Source organism: Sitophilus oryzae, unplaced genomic scaffold, assembly GCF_002938485.1.
Source record: "Sitophilus oryzae breed Bouriz unplaced genomic scaffold, Soryzae_2.0 scaffold_1111_pilon_pilon, whole genome shotgun sequence".
NCBI lineage: Eukaryota > Metazoa > Arthropoda > Insecta > Coleoptera > Curculionidae > Sitophilus > Sitophilus oryzae.
In genome coordinates this window covers 3,743,499-3,760,320 of record NW_022145740.1, presented here as the reverse complement: position 1 = coordinate 3,760,320, position 16,822 = coordinate 3,743,499, and the positions used below count along the sequence as shown (strand labels likewise).

The 16,822-nt window shown below is 34.6% G+C and overlaps 2 long non-coding RNA genes across 2 annotated transcripts; both read right to left on the bottom strand.

Moving 5' to 3' along the window:
- Positions 1-5,805: 5,805 nt before the first annotated feature.
- LOC115882228 lies at positions 5,806-9,406 on the bottom strand. The gene is made up of 6 exons (XR_004050166.1): positions 9,313-9,406; positions 8,779-8,995; positions 8,602-8,722; positions 8,381-8,521; positions 6,480-6,640; positions 5,806-5,818 (listed from the first exon to the last, which is right to left on the bottom strand). It is a non-coding gene; the product is annotated as an uncharacterized LOC115882228 (long non-coding RNA).
- Positions 9,407-15,455: 6,049 nt separating this feature from the next.
- LOC115882232 lies at positions 15,456-16,822 on the bottom strand. The gene is made up of 4 exons (XR_004050167.1): positions 16,659-16,822; positions 16,473-16,598; positions 15,995-16,161; positions 15,456-15,530 (listed from the first exon to the last, which is right to left on the bottom strand). It is a non-coding gene; the product is annotated as an uncharacterized LOC115882232 (long non-coding RNA).

The window sequence follows — 16,822 nt, the reverse complement described above, 5'->3', positions numbered from 1 at the left end:
TGTTTTAAATTAAATATTTAATATTATGCTATTTTGATTTTGCAGAGGTTATTTTTAGATTGTTATTTTCAACCTCAAATGTTTTGAACTAAATAAAAAATGGTATAAATAATGAGTGCGCATGATCCGGACATATTACTGGTAAAAGATCCGCAAACTGTATTGACAGTTTGCAATCTATCCACAAATCCTGTAGGAACACAGTACCGCAAGTTTTGAATCAATCAGAAATCTTTGTAGGAACGCTTCCGAGTCTATTGCGCCGAATCCGGATTGTCAAGGACTGTCTATGATGCTTGTGGGAACAAACCTATTGTCGCTTTTGTTCGCAAGGCTGCTGTTGTTTTGTTTACTTATTTCTTGCAAGTTAAAATAGTTTTGTTTTGTTGTTTTGACTAAAGTAGTCATTATGTCATACATGCCATATTTTGTTATTGGGTCATTCTCAGCAAGCGTTATGTTTTTTATTTTATTAAAGTATTAGAAAAATTAAACATTCTAACTGAACTTATTAATTATTACTTGTAAATAGTAATATTATTCGTTACATATACGAATAAATGAATGATCCTGAAGAAGACAGTTGCATTTGTTATGTTTGTTTCTATTTTTCTCAATTTCTCTTATTCAAAATGCAAAAAATTGAGAGTTTATTTTATCTGTGGTTTTATGCAGGGGATTTCAACTAACTAATTTTAAAACGCAAATTATTAATAGATAAGATGCACTACTGAGATGGCGTGTTGTTTGTATATGTGTTGAACTAGTTTTGTTTAGTAGTCATTGTCTACTTAAGTTTTGGTATGTATTGCAGAAATATTAAAAAAAATGATGATAAAAATATTAATTATAATTAGTTAATGTAGATATCAGAATATGAATGGCACGTGTTAGAAATGAATGTGTGGAAAGCATGGACGCTTTGCACTGTGAGTAATGTGTGAGTGCTGTTAGTAATGTAATAATTTAGTAATATTTAGGTGTTGAAAATATGGACGCTTTGCACTGTTGTAGTATTTGAGTGTTGAAAGCATGGTGATGTGATAGATGTGAGAACTTTTGAAACGCACCCGGTAGCTTATTCCTACGTAAAGTTTAACATAAGGTAAGGTTGGAACACATTACCTAGTAGGGTACCATTTTTTCCTTCCAAAATATTCAATGCAAAATCTGAATGGACGCCACTGGTTGAGATAAATAAAATTGTTTGTACATTAAAAAAGACATTTTGATGCATAGAAGATGTGTATCTTCTTCTTCTGAAGGGTGCCGACTTTTTGCGAAGGTTGGCGACCATCATGACTAATTTTATTTTGTTGACTCCTGTCCTGAACAGGTCGTTTGATGTACAGTTAAACCATTCTCTGAGATTTCGAAGCCACGACATCCGTCTTCTTCCTATGCTTCTCTTCCCTATTATTTTACCCTGGATAATTAGTTGTAGAAGCTTGTATCTTGTATCTCTTATTACGTGGCCCATATATTGGAGTTTTCTGATTTTCACCTCTTGGGACAATTCTAGATCTTTTGTAAAAGACTCTTCGTAAGACTTCTTCATTGGTAATTCTGTCAACGTATGATATCCGGAGTACCCTTCTGTAAAGCCACATCTCGAAGGCATCTATCTTTTTAAGCATTTGTTTTGTTAGAGTGGCAGCTTCTATACCATAGAGCATTATTGTAAAGATGTAGCATTCGTATTTTAAGGTGGTTACTTAAAGTTTTGCAAAAAAAGAATTGCTTCATTTTAATAAAGGTGTTACGTGCTATTTCAATTCTGATGGGTAATCTCATTAGATGTGTATCAAGTATTATAAAAATATCAATGCTAACTAGCACTATTACAGTTGAGGGTTGGAACCTTTGGTTTTACACAGCAAAATAAAACACTAAATCACCACAATACACCAAAACATTTTTACTTTTACACTGGACGCGCGTTTCGCTAACCATGTTAGCATCATCAGCAGATGATTATAAACTAAAATACAATCTACAACTGGAGCGTTTATATACTCGCTCAGTGGGCACAGAGTGGGCGTGGCAAGATCTATCCAACCGAGTCAGAACCCACCGAGCGTAACAGTTAGATTTCCGCCACTAGAGTAGTAGGAACAAAGAACTTGAAGGAATTGGACCGTTGTCTCTGTTCATACTATCTTTACATTTATTAATTCTGATGCTTTCATATGCATCTAATTGCCTGTAATTTGAGACTTGTTTAAGTAATTTTAAGTTATTAAGATCTATACAATGTTCTTTATCAACAATATGTTCGGCAACGCAAGATTTATCAGGTCTACCATATCTTATCTGAACTAAGTGTTCTTTAAATCTAGTTAATATTGATCTTCTCTAGTTTGCCCAACATATTTCTGATTACAATCTTTACAAGAAATTTCTAAAATACCCGACCTTTCCAGTAGAGGTGTTTTATTCTTTGGATTACCTAATAATTGTTGTAATTTATTATTAGCACTATACACAAGTTTATAATTGACATTCTTAAAAATTCCTTTTAGACCACGGGATAACTGTCTATCAAACGGTATTGAAAAATATTTTGACGTATCTTTCTCCACTTGAAAAGTCGAATTTTCAGAAATCATTAACCTATACCTACGTTTTCTAATTATTTTATCAACTAGTGAAGGAGAATATCCATTACACTCAGCTACATTCCTAATGTAATCTCTTTCTATTTCATATCTTTCGTTGGAAAGTGGAAAACTAAGTAATCTATGAACTAAGAAATTTAAACTAGCCATTTTATGTTCAATACTATGATATGATTCATTAGGAATATATCTGCGTGTAGTGGCATTTTTCCTATAGATATCAAATTCCAGGCAATTATTAGTATTTCTAATAACTAATACATCTAGAAATGGTAATCTGTCGTTGTTCTCAATTTCATGTTTAAATTTAATGGAGTAAAACGATTATTTAACTTAGAAATAAAATTATCTATGGTGTCTGAATGTGTGTCAAAAACAGCAAAAATATCATCCACATACCTAAACCATACTCTTGGAAAATACTCAAACCTCGACTCAAACTGATTCTTAGCCTCCACTTGAAACCTGCTCATGAACAAATTAGCTAAAAGACAGATGGATTACCCATTGCTGTACAACCAAACCAAACCTTCCCGCTGTTCAAAAAAGTTGTTATTAAATTGAAAACAATTTTGTTTCATACATATTGATGTAAACTCAATATATTCAATCACAGTTTTGTTGTCGAGACCATTTGCATTCAGTAATTCCTTCAAGTAGCCGAAAGTACATTTTTTGTTTCTTCGATATCCTGCAAATTTTGTGGAATACATTCAAAATACACACTTTTATACAAATGCCTGATAATGTTAACTCTTAAATTTATTTAAGAAGAGAAAAAATGTTGAACCTAACCAACAATTCGCATTTTTAGTGGTTTACAGTAATTATCTTAAATTATACGAATATTCTCGTTGATTTATGGTTTGAAATATACAGGGTGTCCGGAAATTAATGCAACAAAATTTGGTCATAAATTCTTGAAAAAAAAAATATGTGACCCGTATTTTTTATTTTTGGCGAGTGGCCCCCCTTTTTGGATTTACTGCCCCCTGAATTTCGCCCCTAAAAGAGTTCTTTTTTAATATCTCAGGGCCCTGTTGGACGAAAATCACTAAATTTGGTACACGTTGTTTTACCATAAAATTACATTTTTTGATGCTATTAACTTTTTTTTTATTTTGGCGGTTTTATCAGTGGCGGTATTTAAACTAAATATTATTAAAGAAAAAAATGGTACGCCACTGTTTTTTTTTTAATTAAAAATTATTTTTAAAATCTACATTAAATTTGGAACAACTATATTTCTTCAACATTCAAATACTTCTATAGGGTCACGTATACTTAAATATTTCGGTCACGTTATGAGGAGGGATACTGACTATATGGAAAAACTCATTATACAGGGCAAGGTTCCGGAAAGAAGACCAAGATGCTCGCCCTCCCGATGGATAGACCAACTATCAAAGATCACCCACAAGCCACTGCACACGCTTGTACATGAAGCACAAGACAGGGAATTATGGAGACAAACCTCACACATCACCTAACCACGATATTTCTTGACTTTTTTTCGTACGACGCACCGTTTTCGTTTAAAAAAATAAAAACCGTTTTCATATATGACTAAATCGCTAAAATTTTACCGTAAATTTCAATGGCAAAATTTTTAAAACGGCAAACTTATTTTTCAAATAATTTTTTATTTTCCATAATCTTGTTTTTATTACCTAAATGCGAACCAAAATGTCAAAAAACCTAAATTACCGTTTTTTAAATTTTGCTATGAAAATTTACATTAAAATTTTAGCGATTTGGTCATGTATGAAAATGGTTTTTATTTTTTTACACGAAAACGGTGCGTCGTACGAAAAAAAAAAATCAAGAGATCAAATTTGTTTCGAATTTAATGTAGATTTTAAAAAAACAGTGTCGTACCATTTTTTTCTTAAATAATATTTAGTTTATATACCGTAGGGACGCCACTGATGAAAATAAAAAAAGTTAATAGTATCAAAAAATGTTATGGTAAAACAACGTGAACCAAATTTAGTGATTCGTCCAACAGGGCCCTGAGATATTAAAAAAAAACTCTTTTTAGTGGCAAAATTCAGGAGGCTGTAAATCCGAAAAGGGGGGCCGCTCGCCAAAAATAAAAACTTCGGGTCACCTATTTTTTTTTCAAGAGTCTATGATCAAATTTTGTTGCATTAATTTCCGGACGATGTCCTTCAAATGAAAATGCGTGTTGCTTAACTCTAATAATTCTAATTTTGAGCTAGCAAATGAGCTAAATGCTTTACCTAGATCGTTATTCAGAAGTTACAAACCTATCGATGAAAATATGCATGAAAATTTACTTCCTAGCACACAACCAGAGGATATTGGTACCCAGGTACAGTATCAACCAAACCAAAAACAATATGGATATTATATATATATAACTTGGTAATATTTGAGGGGTAGTTTCATCTCGTTGGAATTACCAAACGTAATTGATTAACCACGATTCTGCTTGACGTAAAAAGCTTATTTTTGGCAAACGGATTTTTTGGAACACCCTGTATGATTTGAAGAATTTTGGGTTTTCGGGTTATTAGACCGTCGTCGGTTAAAATTGCTTACTAACATTTCACTAGCACGAGTGGCTAGCATCTTCAGAGGTGTGTTTGCTCCGACTGCTCACACTAGACTGATGCCAGAGATAACTACGAGATGCCCAAGTCAATGTGTATAACTGGTTCTCTAATAACTATATATTTTATAAAAATCCAATGACGGACCCGTTGAATCTGGAGAGCTGGCTATATATATATATATATATATATATATATATATATATATATATATATATATATATATATATATATATATATATATATATTATAATTACCAAATAAAAGACTAATATCAGAATTAAATTATTTATTAAGAGATAAAAAAATAATATTCAAATATGTTACAATAAAATGATAATTTTAAATAAACATAATAATAAATAAATGGTACAAGGAAATAAAACAAACATTTGAGATACAAATGTTGCAGTAAAAAAACAGTAAAAAATGGAATATCCGCCTTTTTTCATATGAAAAAACCATGACATCAGGGAAAAAGCTTTACGTGCCATATGCTTAACGCACGTTAGGGTCCACGTGGAAACACAAACATTCAGCACGGCGAAACAACGTGGCCGCATCCGAAACTCCTTCCAAAGAAAACTTTTCAATACATTGACAAATTTTTATCCTGTGTCCATCCTTGAAAAAAAAAGTATTATTAGATGTGAATGAATTAGGGTTTCCATACATCCGGATTTGGCATGTTTTAGTTTTTATGGTGTCTGGGGTATTATGCGATTAAACTGTTTCACAAAATTATTTAGTTTTTATGATCAGATTTACCGTACTTTCTTTCAATTTCCGATTGGATTACCCTTAAAATCGATCGGACACCTTAAAAATTAAAAAGAACATTCTTTCTAAGGTTTCCATGTTTAGGTTTTTAAGGTGTTTATTAGGTGCATACCTAATTATAGTAAAATAAAATATATTCCTTAAAGTCTTAAAAAAATTGAAAATTAAAAGGGTTACAAAATATGTATTTCTTCTTTATGTATGTATATGCTAGAAGAGCTAGAAGAATGTCAGACTGTACTAATAAAAATTACACATAATTAATTGCAGTATGCCATATATGAATTCTCGTATAAGACCATATGAGGAATACATTTTTTTATTTGAAAGTGGAAGACAAAGACATATTATGAAATAAAATATCTTCTTTAATTAATATTATATTTAATGTTGAAATTTTGTACAAAAAATCAACATTAAATAAAGACAATGAAACTTGAAACTAATAGATGTTTTATTTCAGCATATTAATTTGTTGTTTATTGAAATTACTGGGATATATTACCCCATGTCATTTTCCTTAGGAGTGCATATTCCTTTTCAATACTATCCTACAATTGCTTCTTGGTCATGTTGCTCTAAAAACTGAAGAGTGTATATTTGTTTGATGACATATGTTTATGTTAACCCTGATGGTGCTGCAATTTGTTTTAGAACATAGTTCACCTAGAAAATATAATACTGGTTATGTCATTTTTTTATGTAATTGTGATATGTTTTGATCTGTAATGTGTTCTGTAATGTGAGCTGTTTTCATGACAAATTAAAAATTTATTCCTGTTGGTTTAATATATAAACAAACATAAACATTGAAAATTTGAAATTTTTAGTTTGATAGTTGTTAATGTTGACTAAATATCATATTAAAAGAAAATAACCATCTATTAAGAATACCGATATTTTATATGCTACACCAAGGATATTTTTATACTTAAATACTTCTATTAGTACTTCTTGAAAAAATATTATAATCTACGTCCTACATCCAATCTAAGTCCAATGAAAAATATCGAATTTTGGATTGTAGCATTATTTCAGAGAATCATAGTGCGTTGGAACAGATGGTTGTATGAACATCAGCATTTTCTACAATACTAAATATAATAGATTTATTTGGTATTTTAGTATTTGAGATTAATTCTATAAAATTTATTGTTCGTTCTTATAAATGTTGGTTTAATTAATTCACGGTTATTCAGCTCATTAGACACGGAGTAATGTACTGTAGCCAAACGATTAGATTTTTACAAATTGTAAGTTTTGGATTTGTTGTAGGACTATTTATAATTATTTGCAACAAGTACTACAGTGTCCCAAATAAATAAAAATATCAAACACTAGTTAAGTAGATGTAAAAGAGGACTAATTAATATGATCTCAGTATTCGAACTACATACATTAATTGACTATTTGCGTTGATTAATAATTGCTCCAGTACTAAAAAAAACTGAATTTTGTATGTGTATTAGACAATGTGGTAAAAGTAACACCTAAATTTTATGTCATTTTTTGATAAATGCTTATTTATAATAACAGAGACGTTCATATTCATAACTTTTTAATATATTGATTTCTGATTCAAATCTACATTTATTTATAATAATTTATTAACTAACACAATTAAATGTGATTAATTAATATTTGGGCGGAAATAATGGTGGTATATTTAATTAATGGTACACTCTTTTGCAAAGATTTAAATAGTTATCTCTTTGTAAACAAATGGGCTAGCAATATTATCGTTTTTAGCATCGGTACAGTCTAAAATGTCAATATTATAAGAAAATGCATTTTCTATGAGAATTTGAAGATATAGGTAAAACGTTATATAATACAATTAAATTGTGCATCTGATTCACGTAAAATATACAGGGTGTTCCATTTAAATTAAACAAGTTATTGCCGTTTAAAGCTAGTAATTATTTAAAATAAATTTTAATATAAAATAAAATTTTTAGACACTCTGTATAAGATAGTATTATTTTTATTATTGCAACACAAAATTTAGAAAACAGAAAAACTTCAGTACAATATTTGGTTTTAAAAACTTAAATACCCCTAGAGAAATAAAGCATTAAAATTGTTACTGCATTTTTAGGTGAGATAAACCTTAATCAAAGTTATCTTTATTTTAATTGGAGAAACTAAAAATTTCATAATATAGAGAGTGTTCCATTTAAAAAAATACAACATTGGTATTTTTTATTTATTCGGAACAATCTGTATCTTACAAAAGTACGTTTAAATTGTAGCTCTAATAGTCCTTAAACAAACCCAAATCTTTTATAATTTGGAAAAATTCAAAATCTTTGGCTACAATACTCCGTGTCGAATGAGGTGAATAACCCTGTATAGCAAGATTACACCTTCGATGGTATTAATCTGAAAGCGCTGTTAGTTCCTTACCTAATTTTTGAGTTAATATTATATTATCCTTTAAATTTATCCCACTATCTACTAGCACTTTTATTTTTCTGTTGGGTATAGACTCATAAGGTAAATAAGTATATAGATATTCTTGTGTGAATTTTCACTATCTTGAAATCACTAAAACAAAGGTAAATTAATAAATGAATTTTTTCCAATATGTGAAAACCAATATTGGAAGACAAAAAAAAATAGTTTACCAGATAGTCCGTTCTTTATGTTTTACCCTCTCTGATTGTATATTATCCTCTCTGATAGTCTTATCAGAAGTTGCAGTGAGGCTCCTTTACCCTATATTTCAGATTTTGTGACTGACATTTCCTACAAATATAGGGAATATAGGATGTAAATTATTTTATATTACGCTTTGGGATTACCTATGAATGTCGGCAGTTTTTCTACATGATACACAATGATGGTGCTTCAATTATGAAAGAACATGAAGATGATATACCACTTCTTAACCATAAGAAAAGCATGTTTTCCACAAGACAAGTGACGGATTCATCTGTCATACAGCTCTTCACCTCGTTTCCCTTTAGTAGTTTTGTTCTGTTTCTATAAAAATATCAGTTCATTCCACTTTAACTGTACCTACAAATTTTACATATTGCTTATCACCTCTATCTGCAACACGATCTTTTTATAAATACTTATAACTAAGAGATTATAAATACATGTGTAAAAGTTAATATAAACAATTACCTATTAAATTAAATATAAAATATAAAAAAATATATGTTCGAATATAACAAATTTATTTTCTAACTATTTTAAAATTGATTAGACCCGATTACTTAAAATTATTTACCAAAGTAGTAATAGGAAATATTTTATTTAAACTAGGATGTTATAAATAAAACAAAATAGTTTATATAAAGAAATAATAGAATATAAGCTTCTTTACTTACAACCATTTTTATGTTTTCTTTTTGAAAGTGAATTTTCTACACTGGTTAGTTCTTTTATAACTTGAACCACTTTTATTTTATTTTAACAGTGAATATTATTGTCAAGAAAAATGGCCTATCCGCCAGAAATTAAAAATGTATTACTGGTTGCCTGCACAACCGCAACGTATCCGCCAGAAATTAAAAGACTTTTTCAGACGCCATCTTTTAGTCAAGTCGAGAAGTAAGGGAATCAGACAATAGAATTGTCTGGTATGAAGAAGTACGCTTTCCGAGAATTGGGGAAATTTCGAGAAGCAGTCAATAGAGTATATAAGCCGGAGCCATCGACAACTGAGACAGTTTTTGAAATTTGAATATACCGCGTGGAAATTGAAAATCGGACAATTTGGTGAAGGAATCTTATAAATAGTTAGTTTGTTGTGTGTTATAAGTTAGTAATTGTGTATAAAGTGAGAAAATAAATTCGTTAAGTATTTTATCGTGAGTTTAAATTAGTGGACCCACGGAATCCGTAACAATTGGTGTCGGAAGTGCGATTCAAGAGGATTTTAAGCAGAAATTAAGTGGATTGGAAGATTTTTAGACCGAATTAGAGTATTTTTTTATGGTTGGTACAAGGGAACAAGCGAAGAAAATGGAGGAAGTAAGCAAATTATTGGGTGATTTTATGGAGAATATGAGAAGAGAGAAGGCAGAAGAACAAGAAAGACTCCGTAAAGAACGAGAAGAAGAGCGAGCCGACTAGAAAGAGAGAAGGCAGAAGAACAAGAAAGACTCCGTAAAGAACGAGGAAGAAGAGCGAGCCCGACTAGAAAAGAAAGCAAAAGATAAAGAAGAGGAAAATTACAACGACAAAAGAAAAACAAGAAGAACAGGACCGGCTTGAGAAGATTTTCGGAGATTTGAAATTCCAACAACAACAAAGATAAACAGGAAGAACAGGACCGGCTTGAAAAAATTTTTCCAAGATTTGAAAATTCAACGACAACAAGACAAAGAAGAAGAACAGGACCGGCTTGAGAAAATTTTAGGCAATTTAGAAATTCGTCAGAAGAATGAATGGAGGGAAATTTTAGAAGATATAGAAAACGCGCCGCCAGAAAGAAAGACAAGAAGATCAGGACCGTCTTAAGAAAACTTTAGAAAATCAAGAAATTCGACTTCAGAAAAGCTTGGGGGAACAGCAACAAGCAATGTTGGAAGTACGTTGCCAGGAACAGCAGAACCACTTCCAAGAAGCCGTAGAAGATCTGGAGGAGCGCCTTCAGCAGAAGATAGAAAGGTTGGAGATGGACCTACAGAAGACCAAGGTACAAGTAAGGACACCTGGCGTTCCGGGAACTGCGAACCTTAAGGCCCCCGACCTACGATGGACAAACGACATGGACGATGCCACCGCCAGTTTGAAGCAGCGGCTGCTGCCAATGGATGGACTGACCAGGAGAAAGCAGCGGCACTCGTCATCGCGCTGCGTGGCCCTGCCCTGGAATTGCTACAAACTATTCCTGCAGCCCAACAGCAGGAGTACGAAACCTTGGTTACTGCATTGGACCGAAGATATGGCGACCAACATCGACGTCAACTTTACCAGGCCCAGATCAAGACACGCATGCAGAGGTCCGGAGAGAGTCTGCAGGAATTTGAAGCAGACTTACGTCGGTTGGTACACCTGGCATATCCAGAAGCACCGGAAGGGTTTAGGGAGGAACTCGCCGCCCAGTGTTTTATCAGCGGATTGAGGGACAACGAATTACAGAGGGCGCTACAAATATCACGATTTTCTACCAGCAGCGAAGCACTGGTCAGGGCGCTGGAAATAGAAGCTGCTTTTAGCGCCATCCCTAGACCGAAAATAAGATCAGTAACAGTCGAGGAACAGCCCGAGAGTACCCACAGAAGTTTCGAGGAGATGTGCAGAAAATTCGACAAACTATGTGAGCTACTAATAAACAAGGGAGTTAACAATAACCAGACAGAGAACCAGAGAAGATCCCAGGACATAAGGTGCTATAGATGTGGCAGGAATGGCCACATCAAACGGGATTGCCGCGTTCATGCGATCCCGTTCAGCATCCAGAGAACGTAGGCACCAGGAAAACTAAAATCAGTCAATACTAAGGGGCGAGTATTGACTGGGGAGAACAGAGCCCCCAGGATTTTTTCCATTAGGAGTCTAGGAACAACCGCTGACAGCTTGGTGATCGACGGGAAAGTCAATGGAAAGGGAATTCGAATGACTGTGGATACTGGCGCTATGGTATCGTTGGTGCGGGCTAACTCAGTGCAAGGATTGAAGCTGATGTCTCTGGGAAGAAGAGTGTGTTTACGTACAGTTACGGGGGAAATGGCCGTTGCACGGGGAAAGGCTATCGTCGAACTGAAGTTAGGAAATTTGAAGTTTCAGCATAGCGTCTTAGTGGCAGATATTGAAGATGACTTCATCTTGGGCATGGATATGATTCGTCAACATGGATTTTCGTTCGATCACCAGAGAAATATCTTAAATATTGGATATGAAGAGTTCATGTTATCTCCAGACGAGGGACCAGGCAGAATGGATGTAAGATCAGCGGAAACTGTGGTGATACCTGGTAATACCGAGAAGATCGTATTCGGTAAAGTGGAGAAAATCGCTGGGTGCTGTGTTGGACTGGTAAAAAGTGGCGACAAGAAACAAGATAGGTACTTAGTAGGAAAGTCATTGGTGAACACCGACAAGAATATACCGATCAGAATTGCGAATGTTTTCCCGAATTGTGTCAAGATTCAAAAAGGTGACAAGATAGCCATCTGCGAACCTGTAAGAAGTGTCACCCGATGTGATGAAGTGTCGTCAGCTGTTACACAAATGGCATCCAAAGAAACACTAAAACATCTAGAACAGCATGTGATCACTTAACACCTGAGGAGAAACAGAAGGCCAAGCAGTTCCTGCTTAAGCATGGCAGTATTTTTGAGAAGAACAACAGTGGAAGAACAGATTTTGTGAAGCACCGGATTAATACTGGTCATGCTCAGCCAATTCGACAACGTCCTAGAAGGGTGCCCCTTTCAAAACAACAAGAAATGGAGACAATGGTAGATAAGATGCTAGAAGATGGAGTTATCGAAGAATCATCGAGTCCATGGTCATCTCCTGTTGTTTTGGTGACGAAGAAAGATGGTAGTACACGATTCTGCGTGGACTATCGGAAGCTCAATGACGTCACTAAGAAGGACAGCTACCCACTGCCACGTATAGACGACACGTTAACCACACTGGCAGGTTCGTGCTGGTTCTCCACTCTCGACTTAAAGAGTGGATACTGGCAAGTTGGTCTGGACGAGGAAGACAAAGAAAAGACGGCTTTTTCTACAGGAAACGGACTATACCAATTCAAGGTCATGCCGTTTGGATTATGCAATGCTCCAGCCACTTTCGAACGTCTCATGGAGGTGGTGTTAAGAGGATTAACTTGGAAAACGTGCTTGGTTTACCTCGACGATGTATTGGTTATGGGAAGAACTTTTGAGGAGCATTTGCGAATTTAGAAGAAGTCTTTGGCCGCATACGGAATGCTCACCTGTACTTGAACCCGAAGAAGTGTAGCTTATTCCAGCGACAAGTGGAATTCTTGGGTCATGTAGTCTCGGCAGACGGAATTTACACCGACCAGAAGAAAATCGCTGCGATCAAGGATTGGCCTAAACCTCGCGACAAACATGAACTTAGAAGTTTTCTGGGTTTATGCACCTATTACAGAAGATTTGTCAAGGGATTTGCCAATATAGCTGCACCCTTACATAGACTTACAGGTGATGAAGTCGGCTACGAATGGAACACCGATTGTGATGTAGCCTTTGGAAGACTTAAGGCGGCTTTATGTTCAAGTCCTATTCTAGCCTACCCGCAACAACAAGGGAGGTATATCCTGGATACCGACGCCAGCAATATCGGCATAGGTGCAGTGCTATCACAAGTGCAAGATGGCGAAGAACGAGTGATAGAATATTACAGTCGAGTTCTATCCAAACCAGAAAGGAATTACTGCGTTACCCGGAAGGAGCTGCTAGCAATTGTGAAGGCAGTTGATCATTTTCATAAATATCTGTACGGCCAAGAATTTTTAATTAGGACAGATCATGCGGCTCTCAAGTGGCTTATGGAGATGAAACAACCTGAAGGTCAAATAGCACGATGGCTCGAGAAGCTCCAACAGTATCACTTTACCATCCAACATCGTGCTGGAAAAATGCATGGTAACGCAGACGGTTTATCCAGAAGACCCTGTCAAACCGATTGTAAGCACTGCTGTAAAACGGAACAACGTGAAGGCACTGTCATGATAAGGAGTTTTAAACTTGGAACCGATGAACAGTGGACGACGACACAATTGAGGAAAGATCAAATGGAAGATCCAGACATCGGAGCAATACTACGGCTCAAGGAAGGTAACGGCGAGAGACCACCGTGGCAGGATATTGCGGACAGAGGGCTCGTTTTCAAAGCTCTCTGGGCTCAGTGGAATTCACTGGTTATTGAGAATGGATTGTTAAAGCGCACATGGGAAAGTGCGGATGGCAGCACAGTAACAACTCAGTTACTGGTACCAAGGAAGAAAGTTACCCAGGTATTGGAAGAAATTCACGGTGGTAAAACTGGAGCCCATCTTGGGGTAAACAAGACCTTGAGCAAGCTGAGAGATCGCTTTTACTGGGTGGATTATTGCGAAGATGTCAAGAAATGGTGTCGACAATGTAAAATTTGTGCAGCCAGCCAAGGACCAAGCACTCGATCTAGGGGAAAAATGAAACAATATAACGTTGGACTGCCATTCGAAAGAATCGCTGTTGACATTGCAGGCCCATTCCCTGAAACGCACAAGGGCAACAAGTACGTTTTAGTGGCGATGGATTATTTCAGTAAATGGCCAGAAGTTTTTGCCATTCCAAACCAAGAAGCATCGACTGTAGCTGAAGTATTAGTCATAATGTCTTCAGTAGATTTGGAATTCCTTTAGAGCTTCACACTGACCAAGGAAGGAACTCAGAGAGTCAAGACTGTTCCAGAAGATGTGTGATCTGCTTGGTATTCACAAGACTAGGACAAACAGCTTTTTACATCCGCAGTCTGATGGGATGGTCAGAGGATTCAATAAGACCATTGAAGAACATCTCTCGAAAATGGTGGATGAACATCAAAGAGATTGGGATCAGCATATACCACTATTCCTAATGGCATATAGAAGTGCAGTTCACAACACCACCGGACTTTCACCATCGAAGATTTTATTTGGTCGAAAATTACGGTTGCCTTGTGACTTGGTGTTCGGATCACTGCATCTATCAGCACCACGAACGATCACCAGACGACAGCACCCACGAACGTAGAGGACTACGCGGATGAACTGAAGGAAAGGTTATTGGGAATTCATAAGGCCGTGAGAAGTAAGATTACGCTAGCCAGTGACCGGATGAAAGCTCGTTACGACCTCAGAGCTAATTCTACGGGATTTCAACAGGACGATATGGTATGGTTATATAACCCACAGCGCAAAGAAAGGGAGGTCCCCAAAGTTAACTCCAGCATGGGAAGGTCCTTATACAGTCATCAAGAGGATAAATGATGTTGTGTACCGGATTCAACGCAGCCCTAGAAGTAAGATGAAAGTAGTTCATCTGGATCGATTGAAGAGATATCAGACAGGAAACCTTGATCAGGACGATCAAATTTGAGAAAGGGGGCAATGTCAAGAAAAATGGCCTATCCGCCAGAAATTAAAAATGTATTTACTGGTTGCACAACCGCAACGTATCCGCCAGAAATTAAAGACTTTTCAGACGCCATCTTTTAGTCAAGTCGAGAAGTAAGGGAATCAGACAATAGAATTGTCTGGTATGAAGAAGTACGCTTTCCGAGAATTGGAAATTTCGAGAAGCAGTCAATAGAGTATATAAGCCGGAGCCATCGACAACTGAGACAGTTTTTGAAATTTGAATATACCGCGTGGAAATTGAAAATCGGACAATTTGGTGAAGGAATCTTATAAATAGTTAGTTTGTTGTGTGTTATAAGTTAGTAATTGTGTATAAAGTGAGAAAATAAATTCGTTAAGTATTTTATCGTGAGTTTAAATTAGTGGACCCACGGAATCCGTAACATTATTATTTTCAGGCCTATCTTCTATACACTTTCATGGTCATATATTTCTCTTGTCTAGCGAAACCTGATTATGCTGCAATGTTCAATTTTGTTATTAGTCCCATTAGAAAATAAAATAATGTATTTTTTCTCTACAAAATTACATAACATGATTTATTGTGCTGATGGAGCTGCAAAATATCAATAAATATTTTGAAATTAAAGTACCTTTGTATAAATCAAATGTGAGGACAGTTTATACATACGTTGAATTAAAAGAAAATGTGAATTTACAATTATGTGATTTTTAAATGTATAGAAAAGTTAATCTTTAAAAATGGCCAAATTTTTAAAAACATTGGTATTATTTGACATATAAAATATTATTTTAAAATTTAGTGTAATATTCCCTGCATATTTTATAAAAACATGGAAGTGAAACTATATAACACTTGAAAAAAGAAGAAGATATGAAGAAAGATATGAAGCTAATTTACAACCCTGTATTTTAAATAACTTGAAAAAATATATACTAGAGCCTAGGGCTTAACTGCTCACCTGAATTAGTTAAATCCTGGGTAACGTTATCACAGAGTCATTCATAGAGCAGGAATAGTTATGTTTCAGTTTTATATCAACCAAATTTTACTATCATCACAAAACAACATAATTACAAAAGGCAGGCATTGTGTTATATTTTCAAAGATTCTTGTCATATTTTTGGTCTACAAATACAAAACATTATTAATTTTCTTACTCCTCAATTATTAAAATATAGCTGATCCTCAAAGAAAGCTAATATCTGACTCGAAAGTTTATAAACAGCAAATGTCCATCTACAAATAAAATTCACAAATGTGTTTTTAATATAGCATTTTTAAACAAGCTAAGCCGGCTAGCCTCAAGCAAAGAATATTGTATTTTCGTAGTAGAATTATCTTTGACTTTTTTGTCATGGCTTCTCCCATCACCGGGAGAAGAAAATTTTATCAGTTTTGTTGCAATACTAAACATATGTTTTAAAATATGTACTTACTTTTCAGTATTTTTGGAAAATTATGCATTTTGGCTAAATTCTGGACTCATCTTTGTTATTTCCTCCATAGATCTATCAATACAACATTTTTCTTGAGCGAAATATAGGCCTTGTTCCCATGTTGGTCTTCAAATAAAAATTAACTAATTGCGTTGAAATTCACTAATTATAGTGGTTAATAGATACCTCTGGGTAATTCGCGCAATATATAGGATATTAGTGATCACTTAAACACACATAATATTGCTAATACAACTCAAATAATTTGGAAATTCGCAAGCGAAAAATCAAATCGACAATCGATATTTGATATGAGAATATGAGCCTGTGATATGAGCAATGGCTGCCGC